The sequence below is a fragment of the Suncus etruscus genome, chromosome 5, assembly GCF_024139225.1.
Source record: "Suncus etruscus isolate mSunEtr1 chromosome 5, mSunEtr1.pri.cur, whole genome shotgun sequence".
NCBI lineage: Eukaryota > Metazoa > Chordata > Mammalia > Eulipotyphla > Soricidae > Suncus > Suncus etruscus.
Genome location: NC_064852.1, coordinates 48,408,787 through 48,424,450, shown reverse-complemented (window position 1 = coordinate 48,424,450; position 15,664 = coordinate 48,408,787).

Here is a 15,664-nt window from a genome sequence, read left to right as displayed (position 1 = left end):
CAAAGCCTTTGCATCCTAGGAAACAAATGCAGAACACATGCTCAGAAACAAATTTATGTCTGGGCTTCTGAGCCAAGATTCTAATTGGGGGGGGCACACCCAGCAGCACTAGGGTTTACTCCTGGCTCTGCGCTCAGGAATTGATCCTGGCAGGTTTGGGGGGCCATATGGGATGCCAGAGATTGAAGCTGATGCCCATCCGGGTCAGCCGCGTGAAAGGCAAACATCCTACTGCTGTGCTATCACTCCAGCCTCCAAGATTTAAAGTAATTTTACATAATTCTCAAGTATTTTGTTCTGAAGATTTTATCATTAGGGTACATAAAGGGAGATTCATGCTTTATAAACATTCAGATTCAGACATTTTTGTCCCATAAAGAATAATATTCATTACAGAAGGAAACCAAAAAGAAAGTAAGAGACATTTACACATAAAGTTTTCGGACTTCTAAATCGCTCTCTCTCTTTTTTAAAATGAAGGGTTGGTGAGAATATCAGAAGGATAAAAATCTTCCAACTAAAATAAGTTGGGAAAGAAAAAATAATTTCTTTATTCTCTCAATGATGTGTAAGGAACATGCACCAAAAGGAGCCTTGTGTTTCTTTCATTGGTAAAGGATGACCTTCCCTCTGTATAGCTGAGCTAATGACTTAAAGGGACAGGAGGAAAGGATAGAATAGAGGTATGATTTCTTGGAGAGAGGAAGAGAGAGAAAGAGAGGGAGAGAGAGGAAGAGAGAGAAAGAGAGAGAGAAGAGAGAGAGAGAAGAGAGAGAGATCCAATGGATTAGGAATCATAAGGCTGGGGAGAGAGGGCCAGGGCATTATACAACTAAATAGCATGTTGACCCAGGCACAGCTTGGTGGAGGTCACATATTTTCTAGGACAATGTGTTCAGTAGAAAATGTATGCAATACCTATGTGTAATTTTAAGTTTTCTGGTAGCTAATTTTTTTTTTTTAAGAAAAAAAGAAGCAGGTGATGCTTAGCTGCAGGAAGATTTGGAAATAGAAGCATTTAACATTCCAAGTTCTACGACAAAGACTAGTCAAGCAGAAAAGAATTAGCATATGCTTCAACAGTAATGATATTGAGAGAAACACTTTAGTACTGACAGGGACTCCCAGTCCTTCATGAGGGAACTGAACTATACAGAATCCTTTTTTTTTGCTATTTCTCTGTATACAACTTTTATGGAAATTTGATCCAGTCAGGTTTCAAGATGCATCCACAGTTATTCCCACAATGACAGCTCAGTGAAATGCCACCTAGAGAAATAAAGGCAAAGACCTTTAAAGTAAAGGTTTTTTTTTAAAGTAAAATAAAGGCCTGAGACAATTCAGGCCACTAGATCACGCCTTGTAAGCTATAGTCAGGTACAGTGATATCCATTGCTCTACTGGCAGTTCTAGTGACATCACTACATAGCACATGATGCTTTACAACTGGCACCTGGGTAACTCTTCTGTAGAATCCACCAAGATGGTGACTCGGATATTTGCCTCTTTATATCCTCTATATCCCACTTCCTCTACCCACAAATTTTCTCTGGTGTATTTTGTTAAACATTTCATAGAGTTTAAGTTGGACAACCATCATTTCAGTATGGCTGCTTTATTGGGAAGAGCTCTTGCTCTTACATTGGCTTATTAAAGGCTCCTTTGGACTGGTAGTGTGACAGGATGATGAGTCATGTTCTCTGGGAGTCACTGTCCTGAATTTTCCAAAGTAGGTAAAATAAAACGATGGAACCATGCTCCTAAGCTAGCCACAAAACTGCATTGCGTTTGTGTCTGAGCCCACAATTATGTGTATACACATAATTATGTATACACAATTAGGTGTGTAGTTACAGCTGTTCAGCTGTTTTTATTATTTGCAGAGTGGCTTTATATGTTCTTCTGCTTTGACTACCCAAAGAATAAAAAAATAAATAAACAACATAATAAAAAGCTAATTAGAAATGTAGATACAGGCTATATAAATTTTTAACATATTTTGTTTAATCTTATATATCCAAAATGTCATTTAAACATAAAATTAATAAAATTATTAATAAAATAAAAATAATTTTTGGCTGTAAACAAAAACGGTTTAAAAAGACTTTGCATATAAAAATATAACACTTGTTCTCACCATCAATTTTTTTCGGTAAAAGCAATGAGAAATCAGTTTAGTGAATGAGAACGGTATGCCATTTTTCCTGGCCATATATCATTACATATTTCAGTAATTTAGCTACACACCATGAATAATGTGACTATCATTAACAGTATTATAAATAATGATGTTTAAAATAAATACTAAAATTTTGTTGAGTAATTTAGTTGAATATTATGCACATTTTTGCATTGTATTATTAGGTATGTTAGAATTGGGGTTTTAGCATATGATTAATAAATATGTTTTCTGCTTTAAATGAAAACATTCACTTACGATCAATGAATGCCATTCCTACTTCACTATGATATTAAAATATGTCAACACTGTGGAGTACAGGAATAGATATAGAATGATCTAAGTATTATTTCAGTTGAATCATTATTTCTTTAAACTTCTGTAAATGACTTGATTCAGAAGCTTCACTTTTATTTTCTATAAATTTGAATTATACTATAATTTATCTGAGATTGTAGCATTGAAGAACAAATTAGATAACATGTTAAATACTTAACTTTTAATGAAACTTAATCACCCTCACAGAGAACATAAGTCTGAATGATTAAAAACAGCAATGCTAATGCAGAATGGGAATTATTGAATTTTTCTCTACATTTGATGAAGTACAAACCAAGTAGTTGATACTTGGTGAAAATGTAAAGTAAACAAGACAACTCTTGACCTTCTGCACAAAATTGTTCTTATCCTTTCCGGCCAGGTAAAATTCCAGTAGTCCCAATTCTCTTTTCTCCCAAATAGCTTAAAACAAACAAAAGGAAAAAGAGAACATGAATGGATCTAGTAGAAGAGATAAACATTAGGACAAAGTCCAGATGATTTAATGATCAATTAAATGTGTTATGCAGAATCAACAATGGTTTACTTTTAATGTGAAATTAATTGTGTGAAGACAAGTTATTTGAGTGTTTATTTTGACATATTTATAGCAGCTGAACTATTTTGCATCTTGTGTATTTTATATGATAATGATTTGCTATAAAATCCATAGGAATATCATTTTTCATTTCATATGAACTAATAACAAATGACTGTAATGTATGCCGAGCATAATAAATAAGTTGTTCAATAAATACTACATAGATAATACATAGTATATTACTTAAGAATATAATAATAATATTAATCATTGGCCTATTAATATATTAGAATACATTAAAATATAACATTTAATATTTGAATACTATTAGAAACATATATTATAGATTTAAAATAAGCTATATAATCACAGTAAATGTTAATATTAGTCTTATTTTCTCAATAAAAATATAAATTTTTTTTTTTTTGGTTTTTGGGCCACACCCGGTAACGCTCAGGGGTTACTCCTGGCTATGCGCTCAGAAGTTTCTCCTGGCTTGGGGGACCATATGGGACACCGGGGGATCGAACCGCGGTCCGTCCAAGGCTAGCGCAGGCAAGGCAGGCGCACCTTACCTTTAGCGCCACCGCCCGGCCCCATAAAATATAAATTTTTTTAAATTTTTGTTAATAAGGATTATTGCACATATTAACAAACAAAAACTTTTAAATATAACTTATATAATAAGAATTTAGATTTGTAGAGTTCATCCATGATAAACAAAACAAAAGATTTTAAAAGATTTAAAAAATAATTATCCAAATTTATTAATTATTGATCTAAAAACTCCATAAGGCATAATTGACATAAATGTTGATTTTTAAATAAAATTTTGCTAGAGTATTTTGTAAACAAAAATTGTATCTCTTGGGAATTTGTCATATGTGTTACCAGTGGTTCCCATGTGTCTAAACAAATACATGAAAATTCATAAGCATTTATAAGAATCTAGCAATATGTTATAGGTAATAGAAAAGAAGGTGATAATATTAAAGGTCTGGGTAATGCATATGCATCACCATAAGCAAATAATATGCATAGCTATAGAACATAAAAATAGAAGCCCTACTGTACTAATTTAACTATGACAAATGTTCAGTTGGGAGAGATGATGATAAAGCTCATGCTGGTGAGGATTTAAGCCTCTTGATCAACACAAGGATGTAACTATACAGTGTTAGATAGCTTCCTCTGCTTATCTCTTACTGTTGACTACTATAATATGAAACCACCATGCTCAGTTATGGAAGCCTTATCATTTTCTTTTCTTTACTAACTCTTTAGGCACACTTAGCATTCAACCTCTGAAAATATTTCAACCTAAGTAAGAATAACAGAATGTTAGTACTCTAGGGAATCAATAACTAGAGCTCCATGGTTTTCTTACATCTGCTTTCCTTTCAGATAAAAGAAAAAATGTGGTTTCTCTAATTATAGTGCAATCACTAGATTGAGGTAAACTGTTTGTAATCATTTTCAAATACAAGTAACTGCAAAATTTTATTACCCTGTTTACATTAACTCTAAACCAAACAAACACTTCTGAAAATTTCTAGCCTATAAAGGATACAAAATGCATTTTAGTCATTTCTTTTTTTTTGATTCATATAAACCCAAAAGATTGGTGAACTTGAGAAAATATCTAGATATTACATGCATTGAAATATTCTGAAAGTCTAGTGTCATATGTATGTTTGATTTTTCAGTATCTTTAATATGTGTAAATAACAACTCCAAATTTGTATTAAGCTTTTACTGCAAAAAAGTCATCAAAAGGGTTTAATGAACAGATTAACTTCATTCCTATATATTCTATTATATATTGAATGAATATTGATCTCTAGCTTCCAATGGCCTGGAAAGGAAACTTGGAAACAGCTGAATGATTTAGGGATTTATATGTATATATAATGTATATGTATAGACCATATACATATATGTATAATACATATTTCCCCTTTAACTGTTTCCTTGATTATTAATAAAAATTGATGATATGAAGATGAGTAGCCTTTATGAGATCATCAAAGATAGCTGCCAATGAGTAACTGTACATGTGATCTGCCTTGCTTAATCTCCTTCCTATTACATTGATTCCTTTGTGTGTGTGTGTGTGTGTGTGTGTGTGTGTGTGTGTGTGTGTGTGTGTGTGGCTTTTGGGCCACACCAGGTTACACTCAGGCGTTACTCCTGGCAATGCGCTCAGAAATTACTCCTGCTGGGGGCCCATATGGGACGCTGGGGGATCGAACCATGGTCCATCCTAGGCTAGAGCACGCAAGGCAGACACCTTACCATTTGCACCACCGCTCTGGCCTTTACATTGATTCCTTTTTAATAAATATGGTAGAAGATATTATTTGCAAGGTTAGATTGTATAAAGATTGTATTGTGAGGTTCCATTCTTGTTACTCAGACCCTGAGATGAGTAAGCAAACATTTTGAGAATACAGCCAACAAGAGGCACCTGCGATTTAAAAAACCTATATCTTCGGGCAAGATCAGAAGACCTAGAGACCTGCTAAAAACCACAGAAGTGTGAAGCAGGTCTTATAAATACTGCCAATCACCAGGACCATAATTGCAAGGGACTTAATGAGGTTGTACCTGATTGCAAAGTTTACATCATAAACTGAGATAATAATGGTTATTGTTTTAAGTTGTCCAGGTGGGGTTATTTTGTTACACAGCAATTGCTTATAAATGCACACTGGGCTAATGATGACAATTACCTTATAGGACAATTATGATAATATGTAACATATAAATAGAGTCTAACATAGAGCACAGTCATTGCGAAAGGTAATTATTCCCTGCATTGGAAATGGAATGCTATGTGTGTGCCCACAAAAATTAATTTGTTGGAAACCTAACCCTCCAGGTGATGTATTTGAAGATGAGGACTTTGAAGGAGAATTCATGCCTATATAAATCACATACAACATATGCTTTATTTATTAGTTTTTTAGTTGTATAATTAATATTATTGTCTTAGACATGTCAAATTTGTGCATTTATTGGGGGGTTATGTTCTTCTGTGCTCAGGTCATATAGTGTAGTGTTCAGGTTCTGTGTTGAGAGATCACACCTGGTAATGCTTAGGGAACCATATGCAACACTAGAACTTGAAACAGGATTGATGGCATATAAGGCAAGAACATTAACCCCTGTATTGGCTCTCCCACTCCTAAAGTAGTGTCTTAGAAAAGAAAACAGACATAAATGCCTTGATCCTTTGTATTATGAATATCCCATAAATCTGCATCCCAGAACAAACCCTTAATAATGCATGTTGGCATTACACTCAGACAGTCAGCCTTCAAAACTAGGAAAATGACAAGTATGTTTTTATATAAGTCACCAGTGTTGTGAGGTTTTATCAGAGCTCTCCAAAGTTGACGAAGATAGACACTGAATTGTTTGAATTTTAATCTTTTAAAGCAAAAATAATTAAGCAAACTAAATTAAATGAAGGCAATTATTTTTTTTTTTGGTTGTAAAAGTTATTTTTTTCTTACAAGCCATATATTTGCCATTAAAGTCTTCTAACATCTCCCTTAATGTGAATAACAAAAACTATTTAGGACACTAAAATTAATTGATTCAACTAATTTGGAGCACCATATATTTTTTTACAATATTGTTAATGATAGAGATTCATTTGTTCACCAGAGTATCTGCTTCCCCTTGCTATTATTTCAGAGCATTTTGTCCCAGCCACAATCTACTCCCTGCCCTTAGTATGCCCAGTTCTATAAATTAGTTTCTCAGGAAAAGCTTTATTTTTTTTAAAAAAATCAGTTTGTTTTTGTAAGCCACAACCCTTAGTCCACACCTAGTCTCTAATGTTTTAAGTTCCCAAATCTATCATTCTCTAGGATTAAAAATCACTGCAGGTTTCCCTGACTATTGAAAGTAGAGCATGATCTGGAATTTCTCAAGTGTTGTTATGTATTTTTTTTCATAAAAATTAATGATAACATTCTGGAACAAAAAAATAACCTGCCAGATTATACCAACCAGAAACATTCTACTTTCAGAATGTAGGGGAGACCTGTATTTTTATTTTTCTCTGTGTTGGTCACACAATTTTGGAACTGTGTTTAAAAGTTTTGTTAAAGCTGTATTATCTAAGTGTTTCTAAAATTTGGGGGTGACAGATTCATATGGCCCTTAGTTTAAAAAATCTATTCATCTCATTTTTAGACATCTCATTAATAATTATCAAAGACAACCAACATAGGCAGTTAGAATTCTGATGGGGTCATTTGAGTAGGCCTAGCCAATCATCAACTGAATTTTCTTTGTTTCCTACCATGCTTCCTGTGCCCTATCATGTAGATAGGTAGAAAAATTCCTATTATATGAAGTGGAACGACTTGGTATAAGAACAGAATTTTAAAATAACCTCACAGTCTTTAAAGTATAGCATTATTATTAAAGTGTCATATATGTCAAAGTGTGTGAGTAGGCTGTGGTTTAGTAAGGTTTATGATCAACTTATGATCCTGTATACATTAAATGTACAACAGAGTGCACTTTTCAGGAGGCCAGAAACTCTTTCTCCAATAATATTTTTATGCTTAGCTAATAAAGAATGGAATAGATCACTAGCATATTACAAATTTCTTAAGGAAGGGTAGATCTCAGGAAGAAAAGATCTCATATATGCAAGTCTAAACATTACTTATTTAAAGGTTAATCACAGCTAAATCACTAGAAATTCCAATTTATCCTAACTTAGAGGATGTTTGTACACCACTGTTACTCCACCCTGGATTTAGGTGTAGCTACCTAAGACCCACCCATTTCTGGGAGGGGTCTTGGGAACCAGGTATTATGTGTGACCTTACCTGCAAGACCCCGCCCATTCCTGGGAGGGGTCTTGGAATAGGTAGATAAACCCTGGAGCCAGGGGATTAGGGGTCTGCCCTGCTGAGCGCTGTGGCTTCTGGGTCTCTGCCTCTTTTGGTCTTTGACCAGGATGGAGGCCAAAGGGAGATGGCTGAAAGGAGTTAAGATGCAGGGCTAAGAATGACCGAATGCTTGAAAGGTTATGAGATAGGCCACACACCTGTGGTGGTCAGGGCATGAATAAAGCTGATGCTTCCTGATACCTGCCTGTGAGTGAGTGATTCCGCCTTTCACCTGGGCCTGGGACCCGCCGGCTGGATGGGGGTTGCAGAGCCACGTGGCCTGGGATGCCATCCACCTCCATCCAGCCCCATCTTTAATTAATTGATTCTACACACCACCATACAAGAAGCTACTCTTTTTCTTTTGTTGTACTAAGGAAATAAAATTTATACTTGAAAAGGTCATATAGTGTATAAGGAAAAAGGTTTTCAGTCCTGTTCTTTACCCTGTCTATGTGATTTTTGGCAAACTTATTAATCCTTTGGATCCTTATTTTTCTTTTTTTCTTTTGGTTTTTGGGCCACACCCGGTGACGCTCAGGAGTTACTCCTGGCTATGCGCTTAGAAGTCCCTCCTGGCTTGGGGGACCATATGGGACGCCGGGGTATCGAACTGCAGTCCGTCCAAGGCTAGCGCAGGCAAGGCAGGCACCTTACCTCTAGCGCCACCGCCCGGCCCCTATTTTTATTTTCTATAAAATATTTGCCCTCCATCTGAGTGTGTCACGCGGATCAAACTTATTCAGTTAGAGAAATTTTGTTTTTATAATCATTAGATAGACTTTTGACAGGAAGCTACAGACCCCTAAATGTGCATAGCAAAGATGGAGGCAAAGAAATGTGAAAACTTTTCAATGATCTGAGACTTCATATCTTTGAAGGGTATAAGACTTTTCACAGATGTAAAGAATAGATTGTAGACATGAATAACAAGGATTTGAATATTCATCTTTCCTCCTTTATGAGGATCCTTTATCATTTTGTTCCTTAGGTATGGTTTATTTTTCTTCTTATACTCACAATAGGCAATAATTCCTAAATTTTATGTTCTACCAAAACAATTAAATCACTGAAAAGAGTTTAGTCAATTAACATTAACTAAATGTCTCAAAATTAAGAGTGATGAATAAAGATATATAGGAGTTGGAAAAAAACAGTAGGTTAAAGAGATTAAATTTAGTATTGCTGCAATCTGTAGAGATTTCAGACCACTTACTTAATGTCTCTATGGGGGAAGGAAGAGCAGAAATATGGCACAGTTTATAAAGTATTGTCAACAATTTGCAAACCGGCCCAAAAACCAAAACAAACAAACAAACAAAAAACAAACAAAAAAACAAACAAAGAAAAAAAGAAAGAAAACCAGATAATACTAAAGCATGGGCTTATTAGTCTGGCTGGATGTTTCTACTACCTAGGTAGTTTTTAAAATACCACTTTCTGAGCTGAAGAGATAAAACAGGCATTTAAACTTTTTTGCCTGGCCTACAGCAGACCAGATTAAGTACTTTTACTAGAGTGGGTAGGATCTTGCTTTGCATATAGCTGACCCAAGTTCAATTTCTGGCATTCTATATGGTCCCCAGAGGCCAGCCTGGAGAAATCCTTGAATACAAAGTCAGGAGCCTTGAGGATTGAGTGTAGCAAAAAGCAAACAAACTACAAACAGACAAACAAACAAAAGCCCAAAACCCAAACCAAACAACAACAAAAAATAACCTCAAAAAGACTGAAACCAAACTACAATCATGCTTGTAATCATGGTGCGTGCTTAAATAAAGATTTTATATATTAACAAAAATAAAATTAAAAAATAAAAACGTGCTATAAATAGTATATAGTTAGTGGTATTGTATTGTGTGCTTATAACTCGATTGAATGTAATTCTCATGTAAAGTGTACTTAGTGGAAAGGATAAAACTAAAGAGATACCTGCATGAAAAAAAAACCTAGAGAAAACAAGCTCCACAAAGTGTCTTTGTACATTGAAATTTGTAAAACAATGCTCTGGATTATCTGATTTCTAAGGCATTATTCTCAAACCAGCTGCTCTAGTATTACCTAACAGGGTCAGTGAGGCAAATTCTTTGATCCTTCTTATACTGACTAAATTAGAAATGTGTTTGCATTAGAATCCAGTAGTCTAAATTTCATAAATACCTCCAAATATTTGAGCCTACTGAAATCTGGTACCATGTCATCTCTCCACTAATTCATTCTCTGACATCTTTACAAATGTACTGATCGTGGGTCTGAGAAATTCAAAGATGTAATTTCTGCAGCAAAAGCAATAGCACAGAAGTAGGGTGTTTGCATTGCATGCAGTCGACCTCTGACATCCCCTATGGTCTCCAGAGCCTGCCAAGAGTGATTTCTGAGTGCAAAGCCAAGAGTTAACCCTGAGCATCACCCGGTATGGCCAAAAAAAAAAAAAAAAACCCAAAAAATAAAAACAAAAACAAACCACCAAAAAACAAAACAAAAAAAACCAAAAACCAAAAAACAAAAACTGTACTATACAAACATGTCATTTCTTTTTTAAAAAATCATAAATGCCACTTGATTTTTTAAAAAGAAATTACATATTTGTGTGTGTACAGTTTTTTTTTTTGTTTGTTTGTTTTTTGACTTTGAGAACCGTGACTGGGCAGAACTAAGCTTGGGACCAATATGGAAAACCCTACCCTAGGCTGTAGCCTAAGACTCTTGCAAAAATCAAGATTTCTTATTACAGAGGCCCAACTTTGACAACAGAGACTGAGAAGAACCTTTGGAACCATATATCCTAGCCTTCAGCTTAGGGATTGAGCAAAAACATGGAGCAATTGTTACAGAAGGCTGAACACAACAACAAGGATGGAACAGAACTTCTAGAACCGTAAAGATTCTGTCCTAGACCTTGTCCTGTGACCTGTGCAAATACCAAGATCTCTAGCTACAGTGGCCTGATTTTCTCATCCATAATTGAGAGGAAAGTTTCCTGGCACCACAAAAAGTCCTTCGGATGTGGTAATGATTTTGTATGGAGCCAGTGGTTGTTCCCATGACAATATGCTTCAAGGGTTTGCAGAGAAACCCTGAAATTCTTAGGCCACGGGAATTCCCTTTCTTCCCCAATACTTACTGTGCCTATGCAAAAAAAAAAAAAAGGTGGGGGAACACCAAATCCTGCCACAGCAGCACTCCCTCTTTTTCTTGTTTTGTTTTGTTTGTTTTTGATATTTTTCCTTCTCTTTTTTCTTCCTCTTTTTTCTTTCTTTTTCGCTCTTGTGATTATTATTTGGTGACTTTTTTTGCTCAGTGCATTTTTTTGGTAGTTGCTACCAAATTTTTTCTTTCCTTTTTCTTATCCTTTTTATCTCCAACAGAATCACATAACTTGAATCATTCAGCCTCATAAATTGAGGGGGAAAAGGATGATACCAGGACCAGTCATATGAACATGTAGTGGAAATAAAAAATGATAAGACTTGAACACCAAACCCAAAGTCAGTGACAACAGAATAGATACCCAATCTACAACAAGCTGTAAAGTGGAGACCAGTTACAGTAGTATTCTGGGGTTAAAGGAGGAAGATATGGGATGCATGCTGGGAACAGGGGTGGAGGGAGGACAACACTGGTGGTGGGAATGCCCCTCATTCATTGTCACTATGTACTGTAAATATTACTGTGAAAGACTTGTAATGCACTTTGGTCACAATAAAAATTTATTAAAAAAATCATAAATGCTTGACTTGGAAATGCTCTTGCAATTTAAGGGGCACCAGAATGTCATTTAAAATTACAAAAAACCAGAAGACAGAAAGAGTTAACTTCTAAAGTTTTACAGAGATGAAGTAAAGATATATTTGTTATATTTTTCCCTAATGATCCTTTCCACTGCTGTTCTACACACATATAGTCTTCCTCAAATTTTATGAGTCAGACATTTTCAAACATAAGTTTTATAATTTGAGGCATCTTTTCTTGTAATCTTCAGATAGTACAGATGTGTCCACAAAAGTTTATCTCTTAATCATCCCAGTGTAAGCCAAAGATCTATGCTTAAGTGTCCAATATAAACTATTACTAAATTAAAACCATTAAGACACATGTTTTGGTGCATATTTTGAATTTTTCAGTCATACCTGGCAATGCTCAAAAGCTACTCCCAGCTTTGTGTTCAGGAGTTGTTACAAGCAGCAGTTGGGGACTATGCATTTCTGGCGATCCAGTGCAAGCCTCCTAAATTCAAAGCCTGTGCTTAGCCTATTGAGCTATCTCTCTATTCCTATGTAAAAAAAAAAACCTTTGAAAGACTATATATTGCAAAACAAGATGATGAAAATACTTAATATATTTTCACATGACTCAGGACAACACTAGAATTTTAAATATAAAAATTTAACATAGTTTTAAAGATTCTGATAGGGATGACAGAAAGTAATCAATAAGAACACATGGAGCTACTGAAAAATGAGCCAGTAACTATCTGGAAATATGCAAGTCTGTACCCCAACATGTAACTTATAAAATATTTTTTAAAACAATAATATAGAATCACATAGTTCATTAACCACATAATAATACTATTATTGTATAAGGAGCCTTTGAGAAAATTGCATTCAGGAGATAAGAGTGAGAAAACAAGTGATATATCTGGAGACTATGAAAATTATTTTGATCTTATATGCCCAATCATAGGTATTGGAAGCATTGGAGTATTGATTTATTAATGTATGTATTTAGTTTGATGTTTGGGGCCACACCCAGTGGTATTCAAGGCTTACTCCTGGATCTGAACTCAGGAGTCACTCCTGGTAGGCTTGGGGGATTCATAAGATGTCAGGAATCAAAGCCAGGTTTGTCACATTTTATGCAAATAACTTATCTTCTGTACTATCATTCAATCACCACGTCATGGAGTGTTGTGATTATAGTTTAAGATAATTACATAGGTAACAAACCATATCATGACATTCACACCTACCACTCTGAAACTGTGGCCAAACACCAGGATCCACAATATAACTAGATACAATATGACCAAACACAAAGTGTCACAGTGATAAAATATGCTTTGTCAAGTCACAAGAGCGATCCTGTCATGTCATGGAAGCAATTTTAGAGGTGTTTGATGGGTCCCAGTTTTAGAGTTCTCATTATCCAGGTTCTATAAGTTGTGCCTCCTGCCAACTCTGATTAAGCTTTTCCCTTAAAGACCCTAGGGTTGTGAAAACTCATAAGCAGGTTAACTAGGTTGATCCTAAGACATATTCAAGAGGCAATTTATACATATACCACCAAAGAACTTGATAATAGATGAGTTTTAGATTCATAGTAGAGGATTTGTATATTAGAAAATATACCAAGATTCAATTTGCTAAAAGAATTCTCTTCCTTCTCTGCAAAACCTGCAAATCTGAAGAGTATATTTTCTGACTAGGTAGTCTAAAATAAGCATTTTATTTTAGCTGCAAGATCTATGTGGCTTGTTGATCATTACTGAGAGTATGATGTAAGATCTGGGATTGCTCCTAGATTACAAAATCTAAAGAATACAATTGACATTGACTTACAAATGAAGGTGAGTTTTAGTACGTTTTCCATGCAACTGCGTTGTTATACTGGTGCTTGGTGATCCTGAAGTTCCAGGAATCAAATTCAGGAACTTGAATTAGCAAGGCATGTGTTTGGCCATTTGAAACATATCTCTGGGTTTCATGTAACTTGGACATCTAAAAAAATTACATATAAAAGAAATTTGTCATTGACTAGGTTGTCAACTAGTGGGACAATCCAGATTAAGGAAAGTTTTACAAATATGGATAGTGCATCCTATTTTGTTTGCTTTTGAACAAAGAATTGTTTAGAGGAAGGGATTATATAGAAAAAAACCTAAAAAAAAATCTGCTCTGAGAGCGACTCATGTGTCAGCTTTATGTGAGCATTAGAATGACAACTGAACAGTCAAACTAACAACACTAATAACTAACTTCATGAAATGCATCATTCATGCATAGATACATGCATCATACATGTATATCCTTATACAGGATAGAGAGTAGAAGAAAGTAGGGAGAGCCTTCAATTTCTGATGTAGATATGTCTTTGTTTTAAGAGAAATGGAAAAAGGGGTTTGATTAGGGAAAGTCTTAGATGGATACATTTGCAAGAAAAGCTTAGCCAGATAGAAGGAAGGTGAATGAGCTACCTCTTGGAGTCACACTTGGAGAGATGCTACATGGTTGGAACTGGTCTATATCAACATTAGCCATTATGCTTAGTCAATGAGTAGGAGATATCTTGATGGAAAAGAGATCTCAGCAAAAAGTAGTGCTCATTCCACAAAGGCAACAGTTGAAAAGTTCATCATTGATGCTTTTCTACAAAGATTCTGAAAAATGAATTTTCATCAATTTTGTTCCAGATCACAGGAAAAAAAATATTGAGCATAGAAAAAAAGTGTAAGCAATATTTCTGACAAGGCAAAAACTAAGAGAAAAGCACAAATAAATGAAATTAAGTATAATCATCAAAATCAATTATGTTGTAGTGGTGAAAGCAGACTTTTTGGAATTTAAATATTTGACTTTTTAAAGGGAACTTCATATACATATGAAAATCAATGAATGAATAATACTATATGTTGAATGAAAAACATAATTTTCTAAGCACAGCACTGCACAGAATCATTTATGTTGTTTGCTAATAAACCAGATTTCAAGGCTTCTCTGTGACCTACTGAATTAAACTTGACAGGGATTAGCACTTAAGCTTCTATATTGTGAAACTGCTTGTATATTATTTTTCCTCAAGTGGTCTAATCCCATTGGCTAAAAAATACTTGGTAACAAATAACCAAATGTAGTTACTTTTAAGTTTTATTGTCACATGGGAAAGAAGCAAGATATGTGAGAAGCTACAAATTCAAAATTTAAGCTGAGATTTCTGCTTCACAAACTTGTAAGCAGTGATGGTAATTGTCACCAAAATATATAAATCAGTGTCCTAGTATAGACTTCAAAGGACTTTTGCAACTACTAATGATAAAAGAATATGATACAAATTTAATTTTTATCTTTATTTTTAAACATGATTTGTTTTTTATGATTTACTTTGTACAAAAACAAAGTACTCTAGAACATAGTCATTTAAATATATATGTTTTTGGTTGTGCATTTTAATCTTTTGCTAGTAGATTAAGAAAGCTATCTCGTTAACTATAACTATAGTAAAAGCAGAATCAACACCAAATTAAAAAAAATTCAACTTATATTAATTATAAGTTATAAAGTCTTACAATCCTGGACAAAATCTATAATTGACATTTTCATTATCATTATTAAATAATTATGATACTAATTGAGGATTCCCAATATTTATTAAAAGAAGGGTATTGTTTGTCCCTAATAAGGTAAAAACCTTATAAAAGATTAAAATTACTTCTGAGGAATAGTAAAATATTTAAAATATGGATACTTAATAAGTAATAAAGTTAAAGTACTAACAAGATTAGTATTAAAGTGAGAATAATATTTATTCGTATTAGTATCTGTATTAAAAAAATCAAACTTGTAATTTCTACAAAAAGAAAAGTGCTTAAAATTTAGAAAGGTTATTGGGCCCGGAGAGATAGCACAGCAGCGTTTGCCTTGCAAGTAGCCTATCCAGGACCAAAGGTGGTTGGTTCAAATCCTGGTGTCCCATATGGTCTCCCGTGCCTGC